The sequence below is a fragment of the Spea bombifrons genome, chromosome 5, assembly GCF_027358695.1.
Source record: "Spea bombifrons isolate aSpeBom1 chromosome 5, aSpeBom1.2.pri, whole genome shotgun sequence".
In the NCBI taxonomy this organism is placed as follows: Eukaryota; Metazoa; Chordata; class Amphibia; order Anura; family Pelobatidae; genus Spea; species Spea bombifrons.
The window spans coordinates 104,541,309-104,558,913 of record NC_071091.1 but is presented as its reverse complement, the minus strand read 5'-3'; positions in this window follow the sequence as shown (position 1 = coordinate 104,558,913).

The following is a 17,605-nucleotide window of genomic DNA, read 5'->3' as shown; positions in this document are numbered from 1 at the left end:
TTAACTATTTCAGTGCCAGAACCAGGGATGTATTTACCTTTGGCCTGCGCCATCTGCTGCCCCCTCCACGCTCTTGTTCTTACCTCTGGGCGTCTGGGTTATGACATCATATCCTGGTGCCCTATGTTTAAAGAACTCATGTAAGGAAACTATGGAGAAGTAAATTACAAAGGGTATCTCTGATCTCAACAACGGGCCAATAAAGTGGTGATGCTCTTTATCTGTCCCTGATTTTACATCATAGGGGCTTCTGCTTCCCCCTAAACCTGCTGCACCGTGCACAGGAGACCCGAAATCTGGACGTGTTTCGAACGGCACCCCGATCTTTATCACAGATCAGCCATAACATGACCCCCTGCAAAATATTATGTAGGTCCCCTTTTGCTGCCAAAACAGCCCTGACCCGTTGAGGCATGGACTCCACTAGACCTCTAAAGGTGTGCTATGGTATCTGGGACCAAGACGTTAGCAGCAGATCCTTTAAGTTGCGAGGTGCGGCCCCCCATGGATTGAACTTGTTTGTCCAGCACATTCCACAGATGCTCGATTGGATTGAGGTCTGGGGAATTTGTAGGCCAAGTCAACCCCTTGAACACGTTGTTGTGCTCCTCAAACCATTCCAGAACCATTTCTGCTTTGCGGCAGGGCGCATTATCCTGGGGAAAGAGGCAAATGCCATCAGGGAATATCGTGTCCATGAAAGTGCGTACATGGTCTTTAAAAATGCTCAGGTAGGTGGTACGTGATATCCATATGAACGTCAGGACCCAAGGTTTCCAAGAAGAACATTGCCCAAAGCATCCAACTTCCTTCGCCGACTTGCCTTCTTGCCATAGTGCATCCTGGTGCCATGTGTATGTGCGTGTTCATTGATTGTGATTGTTTGTACACCCCGTGGACCCTTTACCTCTTCATTCTTCAACCAACTTGGATTAACTTAAAAGTCTCTAAAATATGTTTTATGTTAAATGCCAAGGGAAAGAAATAAATTGCAAGATTCCTTAAAAACTAGAGCACTATTTCCTTCAGACGTTTATCGATGTTAAAGAAAATACGGAGGCAGATGCTTACCATTTCAAAGAACATAATTAAGACGAGTCAGAATGCGCTGCGGAATAGCTTTTTTTTGTTTTCATGAAAACTGTGCCAGTAGTCCTTACTAGAAAAACAAGAAGGAAGCTTTAGAACCAAAAAGCATTTTTATTTGCATGCTCGGGGGAATAATAAGAAAGAATTCTATTATTTTTCGAAGTAGACGGTAATCACACTGAGAAAATAAAGGTTGATGCGCATTTTGAATTGATGTTTTACTGAAAAAGACATCTTCTGCTTCGGCACATGTAGGGGCTCTTCAAGAGTAGTTGAATCTTAATGCTTTTTTTTATTATTTAACTCCTTGATGGACGAGGGTTTACCCACCCTAGCATACCTGGAAACTTTCTTGATGTGGTGGCGCTGAGATTCCTGAAATATTAACCCTTTAATAGCCAAACGTGAAAATTCAATATAGTGACTCTCCGAATGTATTATCCAAATGGCTCTAATAGGGGTCATCATGGAAACCTTGACTTGTTTAAAGATACACTTAACTGGGTCACCTGCATTCAAGCCGTGGATATCAACCACAACATACTGGTAGTAAAAGCACCAATTGGGAGTCATATATATGATCAGAGCAGGGTAGAATATAAAGGGGTCAGCTCCAGACTGTGCGACTCTGATAATCTGCCCCTTCACCCTGAGATTGAGGCAAAAACCCTGAGATTTAGGGTCAATCTCACTTTTAGCCGTCTCATGGACTAGTGGCGTTACAGGGCCCCAGATCATCCACAAGGGCAATCATGGCTCCCTGTCTCAAAAGGCCTGGGCAGCCTAGGCCTGAATACTCCACTGAGTGTACATATTCAATATATAAATATATATTGTTTATTTCCAAGAAAGATGGCTTTTCTTATGATATAATTTTTATATTTATAGTCTCTCATTTAGTATAAGTAATATGTCAAATCGCCATGAATGGTTCCATGGTTCCTCATTCAGAACACTTTGTTGGCACACAAAAAAAGCAGGTACTGACAGATTGTTGTCATAGAAACCGTTAAAGTCTCTTAAATATCTCTATGGTGTTTTTAGGCAACTAATCCTGCAGGGGGAAGTAAAAAATGGCAGCACTTTAAGCAAGACAGAGAACGCACTTAAGGTTTTGAATCCTTTTTGTCCACATGGCAACAGATACTTTCAACCTATCAGTGTCATCCTCTTAAGTCACATGGCTACATTCTTGATATAGGCATTCCCTAAGAAAATATAAATTAAATCTGACTTAAAAAAAAGAACTTTTTCCTAGGAACATTTGGCCATTCATTAAAAAGAGAAACGTTTCTATACTTTTTTTTCATTCATTTTGACGCAGAATCCGTAAACGGTTAATGTAAATTTTACCTAAAATCTATGTATTTCAGATTAAATACATTGCACCTATTTAGAAGCAAAACTTTCCTGTATACTTTTTTTTTAATGCTTCCCCGGAATAACCTGTAACGCTATAATAAAAAAAAAAAGATTTATTTTAGCCAGAGAATTTAGTCATAAAATTTCAGAACTCAAAGAAATAGCTAAATCTGTTACAGTCCTTCGAGGCAAATAAACTTCAAATTGATTAGGATGCAGTAAAACTCTACTCCTGTGGGTTTTATTATTCATATTGAAATTCTGATTTAATACGGAAAGAGAGCACTGAAACTAGACCACTTCATCACAAACTTGGCTTTCGGTGGAATGAAAGCGCCACCAAAATGTTCCTAATTTGCAGAGGGAAATTATTATGTGAGAACTGTGTGTAGCGAGACGCGTTACAAATCAAAAGTACACATTTTGTTTAAGGTGAACCATGGCTCACTTACAAATATGTTGTTTTTTTTTTAAAAAAACACATATTTCACTATAGTGTCTTTTTAAATAAAGCTATTTATTTCATATTTGGAACAAAATAGACAACAAGTGAAAATTTACTCAACTGGGGCCTTTTTTATTTCACAGACTTTGACAAGAAAGATTTTGTGGAAAGATGGAACAACGTAATCAGGGTTTGTCAAAAAGGAAACTAAAAATGAATGCGAGAGGATATGCGAAGGGAAGCTATGATGTCATATTACATCATCAGCATATCTGGAACTGCCAGTGATGTGACCAATTATGACATCACATTCTGAACAATGGAAAAAGGCAAAAAAAAATAGAAAAAAGAAACCACTAGAATTTATAGTGAGTTTTGTGGGCAATAAGACTCAAGCCTTGATTAGTCGTTGGTCTCTTCTTGGATTCAGGAGCCGTATGCCGATCCCATGCGTGCCTAAATTTCATCGCTGTAGCGAGACAATTCCTTTTTCTGCCGTTACTAGCTATGTGTTTAGGGAGCATTATAAATGTTTTGTGCAAGTGGAACAGGGCCTTTAATAAAACATCTTCAAGGTCAAAAAAAAAACATACAGATGCTAAATTTCTCATCAATATAGATTGTGGTACATATAGAGTTAAATATACCACATAAATTAATAAAACCAGCGTTTAATAAAGCATATAAAAAGTATCCCACAGAGAAGTTCTTCCCCCCAATTTATTCTTCGCTTGCCAGTGTTTTTTTAGGTAAAATTCCAACTAATTGCCTAATCTAAAAGCACTTCTGCCTCCGTTCTTAAAAGACCTTGGCCTATTTTTGTCTAGAATGGGTAAAGATTAATTATAAAGTAAGAAGCAAAGTAACAATGTGGGTGTATTTAATAAAATCATTTTCTTGTATGTGAAGGGCTTATCTTTTCCTTAATACTTTAATTGAATAAATGGATGAGCGCAAACAGTTCAGCTGGAAGCTAATTCTTTTAATCAACTATCATTTTAAATTTTGGCTGCCGCTAATCTATTAAAGTTTAAGGTTTTTTTTGTTTCTTAAATATAATTTATGCAAGTCCATTTTTTTGGTTATTTTAGTTATACTGCAGCAATAAAAAACGCTTGGGATTAACTGGGTGTAGAAAAATGACACCCTTACTATGCCGCTTATGTTTCAAAATATCATAGTGCTTTTTATGTATAGTATTGGGGCCAGCGGACGCCTGATGACATAAGAGCGGCCGACGGCTCGACACGCGCGGGCACACATTTCATTTTTTTATTCCTGGGGTAAATGGGGTTTCTTTGTGGGTATGGAATGATTTGGCACTTCAGCGTTACTAAAGAGCTATGTAGCCATTATATCTTCATGTTAACCCCTTAATGACAAAGCCCGTACATGTACGGCCTCAAAATGCATTGTTTTCAATGGGTTTAGGGACCGCCCATTGTCCTTAAGGGGTTAACTGCATATTAGAGCCCATTTTACCCATGAAAGTTCTTGTATTTCTTGTATCTCAATTAGCTCCACCCTGAGCCGCCTCTACTGAAAGAAGGGAGCATACCTTGGTACAGTTCTTGCACATGCTCAGTAAAACTCCAATACTAGTCAATGGCAGCTGAGCTAAGCCAATCACCTGAATGCTATGGGGGGGTATATAAAAATAATTACCCCCCTCCTGGGCCTCTATCCCCCTGTAACACACAACCAGACACTTACTTTAACACACTCTCACTCACTAACCTTGTGTGGAGCCGGTCTTCAGGGCTTTGTATTTACTAGAACTGCACAAATAACATAGGCTTGGATTATTTAAATAAATTATATAAAATTAGGACCACCAGTCATGAGTTTTATTGGCACGCTAAGTAGAACCATTAGTGAACCGCTACAATTAAAGAATAAATGTATATTTGATGAGTATCAGGGTCTGAGCCTTTAGGAATTTCTCTGTTGTGTTCATTGTCTGAATTAAAGAATTAATAATATATATATATTATATATATATAAGAAGGTGCCATATCTATAGACCAAGGGTTTCCAAACTTTTTTCGAGGAGTGCCAGATTTGATGAAGTGAACATGTGCGAGGGCCGACCGTTTTGCCTGACATTCTTTGAACCATTAAAATTAAATGCAAATTAACTATTTTATGCAAAGTTTATTGAAAACGGCATACTTTTCATTTTGTGACTTGGATGACAAATCTAAAACAGGTGTTAAATCCCTCTGCCTTTAATATAATTAAAAAAAAGGAAGCTGAGATACGTCAGGAACATTGTAAAGTACATTACACAAAGTAGTAAAGGTTGTCTGTCAACTTTTAAGTTCAAAAAATGTGAACGGGAACATAACACCAAGTATACATGTGTTCACATATTTATATATTTCAGTTTATAACTGATTTAGACCAACTGACATTAACTGAGATTTTACATTGTATTCATCTCAATTGGAAAAAAACTTGCCTGCACTAATGTGAGATCTGGACTGCAGCACATAGACTAGGTCATCAGATAATGGAATTATAGCACAGTCACGGACAGTCAGGGGTTAATGAAGGGTATGACAGCCTACAACCACACATTCCTATACGCTCCCTTGTCTGCTGTATACATGTATCCTGAGTGCACAACCCTGTCTGCCCATCAGTGTGTTGTCTGTGCAGTTACTGCTCCTTGTCAAGGTGTTTGGTAGGCAGAAGTTTTTTTTTCTTCTTCACCTTAACCCCTTAAGGACAATGGGCGGTCCCTAAACCCATTGAAAACAATGCATTTTGAGCCCTTACATGTACGGGCTTTGTCATTAAGGGGTTAATGGTCGCCCTTGTGGCTGTGTGTGGAGGCGCAGGGAGAAAGAAAGCCCAAATCTTGCGACGTCCGAGATCTCGCGAGTTTTGGGCTTTCCTTCTCCCTTGCGCCGCTTGATGACGTCAAGTCCCGCGGCGAGAGATCCCAGGAGTCCTGAGCGGCGCTCGGGGACTCACTGGGGGGGCCATAACATCGATATTTGGGCAACTTATCTGTGGGGCCTTATCAGTCCGGAACGCGGGCCGCAATTGGCCCGCGGGCCGGACTTTGGACATGCCTGCTATAGACACTTCATTATTATTATTATTTATTGTTTAATATAGCGCCATCAAATTCCGTAGCGCTGCACAATGGGTAGACAGGACATAACAAGTAGTATGTAACATAACAAATTGACTTACAGAAACAACAGGTGACGAGGGCCCTAACACAAAAAGCTTACAGTTTAAGTAGATTATTAATATAATTAATTATTTTACGTTTGTTTTCTACTTCATTTTTTTTAATTATAATATTCTCTTTGATAAAAAAAAAGTGGTGTTTTTTTTTTTTTTTACCAAATAACTTCATATCCTAAAACTATTTGTTCTGCATGAATAAACATAAAGTTTTATAAGTCATTAAACATCATAAGAATATATTAAATTATATGATATTTCCTCGGTGGAGTTTACAAAAAAGAAAAAAAAAAGAATCAATTTTCATGCTCCATTAATCCGTAATCCGAATACTGTAAAATACTTAAAATGTAGACATTGAATGGACTTGTTGAAGAATGTGGTCATTAGTTTTTGTTGTTTTGTATTTTATCCAATTAAACGCAATGGATACAACTGGACTGTTTCGTTTCGCATTGATTGAGGTCGCACACAAAAGCGAAATGAAATCCCAGCGGGCCACTTGAATATATTACAAAAAAAAGAAAAAAAATACAACTCTGCAAAGGCATAAAAGACCATTTCGATTCAATCTGTCTAAAAGTCTATAAACCAATAATAAATAACAATTTTAAACGGTGTTTGGAAGTGTGGCATAAAGCTTTTTTTTCAGAAAAAAAAGGAAAATAAACATTGCAGAATTCACATATTGCTTTAACAATTCATAATTCTTTCTGAGTTTTGCATTTAGTTGAGTGAGTAGAGTCAGTGATGAAGTTAAACTCAAGTAAATGCAAAAGTGGAGTATCTGTATTTGATGGAGGATGATGACTTAGTACTGGAGTAGGCAATGAGTCGGACACTAAACCAATGTATGAAGTATAGTCATCAATCCCTTGGTCAATGCCTTGATGATAGGCTTTATGCCACCGATGGCATCCGCCGTAGTAAAAGGGGATACTTTCTCGGCAAATAACCTTTGACCATGTAACCGGCATATACTTACCGTATTGGCTCGAATATAGGCCGCACTTTTTTCCCCCCACTTTAAGTCTTTAAAGTGGGGGTGCGGCCTATATTCGGGGTCTAGCGCCCGATGCCCGGGACATGGAGTCCCGGGCGCCGGGCAGGCAGCGGGGTTAGGATACAGATCCCCCGCAGCGGTGCAGGGGACCTGTATCCTACTGTCTGATACGCTCAGACAGCCTCCCCTGCCAGCACTTCCCACGGGGGGGGGTGCCGGCACGGGAGGTTGTCTAAGCGCATCGTCCGGACGGTCACCTGCTGCGGCGATGCGGGTAAGCAGCCTCCGGGTTGTTTACCCGCATCGCCGCAGCCGGTGACCGTCCGGGCGATGCGTTTTACCTCTGCCCCAAGACTTACCGGAGTAGACTCCCGGGTGTCTTGCGGGGCCGGCAGGGGACATCTACGCAATACGCGTATACAACTTCCGGTTGTATACGCGTATTGCGTAGATGCCCCCCGCTGGCCCCGCAAGACACCCGGGAGTCTGCTCCGGTAAGTCAAGGTGGGCAGAGTGGCAGCATATCTCGGGGGGGGAGGAGGAGGACAGTGGCAGCATATCTCGGGGGGGCAGTGGCAGCATATCTCGGGGGGGGGACAGTGGGAGCATATCTCGGGGGGAGAGGACAGTGGCAGCATATCTCGGGGGGGGACACTGGGAGCATATCTCGGGAGGGGGAGAGGACAGAGTGGCAGCATGTTTTTTTTTTTTTTTGGTGCTTTTTTAAAGAAAAAAACTTTTTCTTTAAAAAAGCACCAAACTTTTAGGGTGCGGCCTATATACGGGGGCGGCCTATATCCGAGCCAATACGGTATATTCATTGGTTAATCTTTATTATTTAAGCCAAAAGAACTAAGTTGAGTTCTGAGAATTACTTTTGATTTTTTTTTTGCAACATACTTTATTTTAATCCATATTGTCAACTTCTCCACTCCAAAAAACAATGTAGCGATAACGTGTACATAGAAATGTCCGGTAGGCAGAATAGGAGATACTGAGATCCACCCAACAATGTCAGCAATTGGTGTGGAGGATTTCAATCATTAGGGGAAAACGGGGCCGTTTATTTCCGTTTAGAACACATGCATACAATGGCATTTGATCGTTCTTCATTGGAATTGCGAAATCGCTTTAGCCGTAGCAGGATCAATCCGTGATCGGCTTACGATCCTCGATGGCTGAGTAGACAATATGTAATTCACGTGTCTTTCACCATTTTAATATACGCGTCTTGCGTTGTGCCGAATCTCGAAGATTATAGGGCAGATGGAGGGAAGCTACATAGTGATTGCGGTCTTCATCATCACAATTACAAGCTTATCACAGTTCATTAGTGGAATTAATGAACCAGCATATTGCGCGAAGCTAGCTTATTAGTCTTATGATTTTCTCGTTTCACGTTGCTGACAGCAGATACTAAGCCTAAGAAAAACTTCTAATATTTATAACTTTACTAAACAAAGAGAAATAACGACCAGATTGTAGGACAAAAAGCCACCACACCTGCATTTTTTAAAGGTATTTAGCTTAGGAAGAAATACAAACCCATGGGAACCAAGTTGAGTTTTTTGACCAGCCATTAACCTATTATTTTGGCGCATTCATTTGGACCAAACATACGATGTGCGTTATGGCATTTTGGGTTTGTGGGCACACATGTTAAGGCTACAATAAACTTAAATATCCAACAGCATAGTGATGGTGCTTAAAACCCTAAAAAACATTAAATGGTAAGTAGTAATAGTAAAGTGTGTGCGGATCGCTTGTGTTCCCTCTAAATGACCCATTGGCACGACAGGAACTCCTCCATGTCCCATTGGCACGACAGGAACAGAGTCATCAGGTGCCGAAGGGGCTGATCCAAAAAATGTTGGGACCTTCTAAACACACAATGGAACAGAAAGAAAGAAAGAAAGAATCGAATGGCTTACAGAAATTTGTCCATGAACTATTTGGGGCTTAGTCTGGGTGTTCATAACTAACACATTTTCCATAACTGGTAACACCAATTAAGGTTCGGATGGATCATTGAGTTGAGTCCTTCTCAGTGGCGGAACTACCGGGGTCGCAGGGGTCGCGACTGCGACCGGGCCCTGGAGTTCTGCCAGTCAGGGGGGCCCAAGGGGTGCCGCGCGGTTGCTGAAAACGACCGATCGGCAACTCTTGGGCCCCCCTGACTGACAGAAATCCAGGATGCCGCTGCTGCCGCCGTCGCCGCTGCCGCCTGCCCAGAGTGCAGTGTTGGGAGCGTGAGGCGTTTGTCTCGGGTGCCGGCGCTTCACACTGAGCGCCGGCACCCGAGACAAATGCCTCACGCTCCCAACACAGGAGTTGATGGTAAGTGACCAAAGGGGGGGTAGGGAGGGAGTGGGTAGATCGTGAGAAGGGGGGGTTAGGGAGGGAGTGGGTAGATTGTGAGAAGGGGGGGTAGGGAGGGAGTGGGTAGATTGTGAGAAGGGGGTAGGGAGGGAGAGGGTAGATCGTGAGAAGGGGTGGGGGGGGCCCTTAACAGATTCTCGCACCGGGGCCCTGAGGTTTCTAGTTACGCCCCTGGTCCTTCTCCCCGACTCCAAAGGTCAGTGGAAACCCAAACTCTTCCAATATGGAGTAAAGTTAAGGAATCATCACATTGGAGAATGAATTGTTGAGAATTCTTTCACGCACCGGAATTCTCATAATTTACTGGAGATTTGTGGACCGTGTCAGAGAGATCTGGATACATTCATGTATAAAGCAATTCAGAACATTATTTCTAAGAAAACTCTTATAAACATCAATTCAAGTGACAAAAAACCCTATAATCTTACTTTTGATGTATTGAAAATCTAACTGTATTGAACACTTTTGTAACCAAACACAGAGTTAGAAACATTTCCATTGCTGTTAAACCTCTGAACCCTTCCCATAAACAATTATTTAATTATGTAAAATTTTGTCTTATTCATATTTTTGTTGCCGGGAACACTTAATTGTCATGTGACACAAATGCCGGCACCGATAGGCTATTGAGTCAAAAAGAAAACGCTTCATAAACGTCATAAAGTGTTGGTAAGTGGAACAGCACCTTTAAATATACATCAAGCTCCTCACTCGGAGGTGTGCGGCTTTTGTAATGCGGAATGCCGGAAAATAGGCCGCATCAAAAGAAACGAATGCAGAATGCACGCAATTAGACTTCCAAATACATAAATGCGGCTGATAGATCTATCAAGATACTCGTTTTTATATACCTGGTACTGTACCTCGTCAATGAACAAAGCCGCTCTCTTTTCTAGTTCTTAAAGGTACCGTTCCACCTATTCTGCACATTGCGTCTCTAACCCCGAGCTTTAGGATTTTATTCCCAATCCAAGGTGAAAAGGGCAGATTCTCTTAAATCAAGTTTTTCCTTCATATTCTGCTCTGATTTACCAACGGAGCATTCTGATTGGTGCTTTTCTTACCACTATCTCACAGCCTGCTTGAATGCAGGTGGCTTATTTTAGAATGGTCCCTCCTGACAGGTCATGTTGGTGGAACTACTTGGTTGCCACCTGCTAGCTTGTCATATATACGGAATCTTTGTGACGGACTATAAAGGTCCATTTATAGAATGTGACACGGAGAAATATAGACTACTGCTGGCGGCTGTCTGAAAATGTCTTCCTCTTTTGGTGCAGGATGGATAGATTGTGACGGCAGAAAAAAAGCCAACGGTCCCGTCTAGTCTGTTTTTGAAGAAAGGCTGTTTTACTACTTGTTCAGGATAGCCTGATGCACCTTTCTCGCCCCTCTTCATTTTACAGCGGGCCAAACGTAGACGCTGTCCCACAGATGGAGAACCAGGATCACAGGCTTAGGTAGAAGAAACAAGGATCTATCCATCCTTGGAAGCTTGGAACAATATATATAATATATATATGGGCCATGGTTATTGATGAATAACAGGTGTGACAACAGGTGTGACAACAGGTGTTCCAGGAACCAGTCCAGAACAGGTAACTTTAAGGTGGACCCCTGAAGTGGTTAATGAGTTAAACAATATACGGCCATATAGTTTGACGGATTCCCCAACATTTATGCCTAAAATAGGTGCTTTTAGCTTCTACTTGTTGGCTCTGCGCTGATTTCTTGTTGTGTTGTTTGTTCATATGGGTCACTTCCATAGCACCCCAAAATCTGAATGTATCTGCTTCGTAGGGTCTGCTTCCCTTTTTTTTGCATTAGGCGGATGGCCTGATCGCCCCGACGTCCCACGTTCAAGCAGCAAGACCTGGCACCATTTTTCTGGCAGGTAAGGGTGATGGGAAAATAAAAATAAGGGAATTAAAAAAAAAAATACCCTTAAAAATTAAGGGAGATAAAATCAGGGCCAATAATTCGTTAATTTGCTGGCTCTGCCATCTTTTGCCACAGATATCAGTTCCCACGAGCTAAATAAATGTACTTATTTGTAAACCAAACGTCTCCAATACATTAAGGATATAAATACATAAGGATTAAAAGAAAAAGTATAAGCTGTAATTAGTGTTAATATATAATTTCAGTTATGCTAAAAGCTGGGATGGTTGCCGTCTGCGCCGCATAACACCCGTAATGAGCGGAGTGGGTGACCCCGTTACATATTTTACGAGTATTTTTCTCATCATTTAGGCTCCGTATAGTACAGAGCGTAATTGGTCAGAGAGGGAATAAACTGGCGTAATATCGTCTGATTACCATTAATCGCATTTCCCGCAGCATGAGAAAGATGGCGTGCGATTTCTCTTGATGAGATGTGAAAAAGATCGCTTCTTCAAAAGGTTTGGAAAATATAGCCTGTATCATCAACGAAATGCTGTAATTCTCCCAAAATGAATACTAATTCTCTCTAATTAGCCTCGAATCCGCAGCTCCGCGACACGCGGCTAAGGCTCTTGAAGCATGGAATATTCATAAACATGTGAACTCATTTAGCGGCATCAAGCAGAGATGAGACTCAATAAACTAACAAAACAAGAAGTGTTTGATCATTTTTTATTTTATTTTTTTTGTATATTTCTGTTCCGTACTCTTTAACCTTTTTTTATATTATTTTGGTCACTTAATGAATCACCTTAAATAAGTAGCAGAAGTTGAAATAGCCGGCTATAGTTCAGCACATGGCAAAATAACAAGAGGCAGGGTCAGACTGGAGATCTTCGCACTTTAAGGCCAGCAACCGTCTAATGAGGTGAGTGCAGCAGATGGCTGGATATGCGTATACCGGGGAACATCCAGGATCTGGCTACCTGGAGCCCTCCTTCTTCGGGCAGCAGGTCTACTGACACCGTTGGGCAGTCTCGATGACTTTGATGGACGGTCTGCTGATGTGTTTGGGAATGGGTGGGATTGTCGTTTGCCTCCCTGATGGTCCCACGACCCTGACGTTCTCATCGGTGACCCAACGCTTCACCCAAAGTATGCACTGTTTTTAAGCTCACGTAGCCCAGTTGGGACGCGAAACCTGTTAAGCTTCACAGGCTTATTTCTGTGTGCGAGATCTTGGTTCTTTGGTGCTTCGTTTGGTCCTGCTTGGAGGAGACTTCTGAGGATTCTCCACGCTTTCCCTCTACATTTGGGGATGCAGATGATATATTGGTGGCTGACGAAGACTTGGAAGTTTGCCAGGCATGCAACCCGTTGATACATTGTATCCGTAAAATATAATCTCCCATCCAATCGACGCACTTGATTCTATGCATATAACTCCATCGTACCTCATCCTTTGAAAAAAGACGATCAACTTCAAACCCTTCTACCAATCATTCCTGCTTTTGAGCCAAAAGAAGCCAAAAAAAATCCTTTTTAGATCCATAAGCTCTAAAATATCAATGTTTATTCTATTATTTATAATCTGTATAAAATATCCACAGCCTTTTTGAAGGCATCTGTCGTATTTGATAGAACCAGCTCGTTTGTACATGTCCACATGAACATGTATAATTGTCATTGTTGGTCCAATGACCGCTTTCTGAGACACAAACGTTCCATCATTACGTATAAAATAAGCCTCCCAATGATTAGTATGTAGATTAAAAAACATTGAAGTGCTGCATGAAATATTTTTATTAGTATCCTATTGTAAGCTCCTTTGAGCATGGTACTCCTCACCCGTTGTTTCTGTAAATGAAATTATTATTCCATACACTAGTTATGTACCCATTGTACAGCGCTGCAGAATATGATGGCACTATAAAAAAAAATAATGGTGATATAAAATAATAATAAAAAATTATTTAGGAAAGACTTTTCACGAGTGCTGAGGATCAGCCAGCTAGCAGGATCACACAAGATAACTGAACGCTCATTAAATCACTTATTAAGACTTTGCTGCAGACAGCAGCCTGGAGAGCCATATAAAACGCATCGACATGCGCTGCTGCTCCCCTGTAGTGCGTCATAGGGTCCAAATGTTAGACAAATATCTGACTCCTGACAATCGTATTTTGCAGAATTAAATTTAGTTGGCAGATCCGCTCATAACTATCTTGGTACTTGGAATCCCTGACTGTTGTAATGCAAGCAGTTACCTTCATGTGCTGTTCTTCAATCAGAGATTATGAAAAGGGCCGTTGCGAGGTAGAATAAGTTGTTCCTCTTAGAACTTCTAATATGAGGGCCACAGGAACATCTTTAACACAGGCCAGGGGTAACAGATGCCCTGATTCCAGGCATACTTTTGAAGCCCACAGTCAATGTCCAACGGTGTGAAGAGGCATTCCAAGGCTGCAGCGGTGGTGGAGGTCTGTGCAGCCATAGACATTTACCTTTCCGGTAGCAGTTCTTCCTTTGACCTCATACTCCAAAGCCCAGCATCAAGTCGCCCATGGACCAAAAAGGAGGAATGAGTAGTGGAAATGTGGATTTCAGTGACTGCTCTTGCACCGGACAGAGAGCCCTTATAGAAGGTCCACTAGAGAAGGCTTTCTTGGTGGCCTCATTATTATTAAAGATGGTCATAGGTGGCCATGTGAAACACTGTGGCCATTGTTGTCTATACTCCACTATGGGGTGGTATACTTACTATCATGCCAGGAAGCCAGAACATACCTTCCAAGCATCCCTCTTTAACAACGACAGTCCCCCCATTTGCCCTCAAATCTCACTTCTCCTCTTTCCCCCTATTAAGTCTCTCTTATATTTTTTCCATCATGTATACAGTATTTATAAACTGACACTGTAGAAAGTGACAAAAAATATTCTTCTTTTTTCTGTCACTCGCATTAATAGCTGTTTGAAGAAACGGGATTCTCCAGTGTATTATGGAACGGCAGATGGGCCATTAACCGGCCGTGTTAATTAGTTTTTAAAGCACTGCGGACAATGCGATGTTGTTTAAAGTCCCATTATATTGTTTGTATTTCGACATTACTTATTTGTGCTATAAACCTGTTTACTAAGCAATTACTAAAGGAAAAAAAGACTACTTCTATTTAGCCTTTAACATTTTTTTCTTTCACAATGCAGTCCCCAATTTTGTTTCTTTTTTCCAGTAAAAATAATGCTAATAATATAAAGAGCACCGTAACTGATTTAATTATTGACAAGTGATGATTCTGTGAATCAGGTTTCCCGCAGAGCCAAAATGCAATTAAATGGGAAGTAAAATCTAGAGGACAAAATTCCTTTGTGTATTAAATATTTCATATACAATACATGTGCTTAGAGAACAAGTAGAGCATCATTTACTTGTGAAAAAATGTTTTGGTATCCTCTGTGTCCTGAAGGTTTATGGTGAGATGTGGTTTTTCACCATTCTTTGTTTTCATCGAAAGAACACATTTTGGTGTAAAAGTTATTTAGTTCATGTATGTACCAAAAAGCCTTTAAAATTAGGATCCAGCTTTTGTAAGTCTTGTAAGTCCCACAGGATCTTAGCCCTGCTATTCTCCACAACCTTCTGTGGGATCTCCCATCTGGACTTGGAAGAGGTTTTGCCCAAACTCTGTGCAGATCTTGGTTGTGCTGTTTAGCGTATGCTGTTCCTGTGAGCATCTTACATCCCGCCACTATGTGTTGGACTGTTTTAGAAGCCTCTCTACACTGTCTGCACCTTGGGTTCTGTCTGGTACAAAAGCTCACTGAGAGGTCATGTCTGCGGAGATGCCAAAAAAAGAAATAACATGGAAGATAAAAGATGAAGAAGATGTTAGAGAAGAAGTGGAGCTGCAAGACGCAGAAGTGGTTAGCGGAGAACGTAGGGAGCCATTACGCTCGTAACATAGCGATAGGTGTGCTATAAATGTACTTTCTATACATGGGAATCATTAGCCAAATACAAAAAATTACATATTTACAGCAGGGGGAAAAAGCTGCTGTTTGTTCACAATTTTCCAAGGTGGTAAAGAAGTAGATTGACGAAATGCAAAAGAGCTACAGGATGCCAGATACCACGCATTGGATGAACGCAAACAAAAGCTATAGGATTCATTTTAATGCCTAATGGTAGCCTACAAAATTCTGCATCCCGTAAATAAAGACAATGGGTTCAAAACAGCTCCATAAACTGTATTATTTCAGTCGCTTTAACCGTTCCAAGCAGGGCTATCGGCACACCGTGTTTCCCAGTAACAGATGTTTAACCCCCCATTGTATTCGGTTATCAGTCGAGGCTGGCAACTCGACAGCTACCTAGATCAGGCACAGGTGCCGTTTAATTCAATATACTGATGCAAAACAGACCTTGAATACATTTTATCGAGAGCACGCGGCCATTGGAGATTACAGCTGGCATCCGCAGCATGGCCGGCTTTGTTACAAAATAGATTAGCGCACTTGATCGGCGTGACATTCGGAATGGGATGGGGTAATATACGGGAAAACATCCTATGTGTCAACGCGTTTTGAAATACAGATTCGATTTCTAATAAATATAGTATGTCTGCATCCAATCGCTTGCCATGGAGTAAGATCTGAATATAAGGCTGGATATTAACAAAACATGTTTTCATCTTGAAGTGATTTTTTTTTTTATTATTATTTTTTTTTTTTTTTTCATGTTACCTATATAATGTTTGGATTCATTATAGTCATTTTCTAAAATAACTTTAATTTAGTTTTTGTTTTTCAACTTGAGTAATTGGTTTAAAACCAGAACGACTGCTTAAGTAAAGCTTTGCCTAAACGTTCATAACTTCTTCTGTGTTCTAATTCCACCTTCTTTCTCCTTATTCTTCCTCCCATGCATACATGGGAGCTCTCTGGTTGATGCCCTGCTTCCCTGCGTCTCTGGACCTTCTTTCTCTGGACAGGGGAGCAGCATGTTCCACCTACTCCTTGCCCACTTTCGCCTTTTAGCCCGCCAGTCCCTTCGCAGTCCACACAACCTTCCTTTAACCCCTTCAGGACCGGCGTTATCGTACTGCGGGACACCCAACGGTCAGTAGCAGCCGCCCCTCGCGATCCCAGCGTCCATAGCAGCGCTGGATCGCGCATCATCAATGACGTACCTGGTACGTCCCGGTCTGTGGGGGACACCCAACCAGGAAGTACCTGGTACGTCACCGGCACGGAAGGGGTTAAAAAAGTGGAGTACCAAGGAACAGCAGCACATCCTTACGCTCAGTAGATTGGACAGCGACACGAATGGTTGTGCGTCAAACATAAATATACTCCCGAGAAATAATTAACTGTGAAATATAATATTTGTGAAAGCACCAAGTTCTCTTTAAAGACACGTGGTGTATCCCGAATTACAGTTCATTCCTTTTTTAACTTTCAACTCAATAAATCAGACCTTGCCTAATGCAGTCAGCGCATGTATCTGCTGCCTGATGGTTTTGGTAATTTCCAGTTGCCAAGGATTAGCCAAGTGCGTGATAAACATCGTCCCAGCGACACAATGAAATCAGTCTGTCGAGGATGTAAAGATAAGACGTGTACATGTTATTACACGCAGATTAAACGTGAAACCATATCCATGGTCATCGCTAAATGAGCAGTTAGATTTAGAAACATTCATAAGCTCCACATTTTGGAGAAAATTAAACAATTTAAAAAAAACACTTTTTCTACAAGGGTAATTTCTAGGAACCTTTGATAATAAAGAATCACTCCAGTCCTATTTCCGCAGAGATTATATGACCTCCAATGAATTTTAACGCACAGAAATCGGTGCATACGTTCTTTAGTTTTTGCAGTTAGACAATTGGACTTCTGTCTTGTTTGGCTCCTCCCCCCTGGATGCATCTAGGGAAGCAGGAAGCATACTTAGGTACACTTCTGCACATGTTCCATAGAATATACCCATTTAAGCAAATGACTACTAAAATCGGCAGGGGTAGCTACAGCCGGTCACATGTATCCTAGCTATACATTGATATCCAGCTAACACGCATACGACTGGCTGCCCCTACTATCATACCTGGAGCCTTCCATCTTCAGGGTGAGTAGCTTTTTGGAGGTGGGCTTCAAAATAAGGGGCCCCCGGATAGCCACATATGTTGTTGAGGGTAGCCGCAAACTTGAGTAGGGCTAGCCCCAAGCACATTAACCCCTTAAGGACA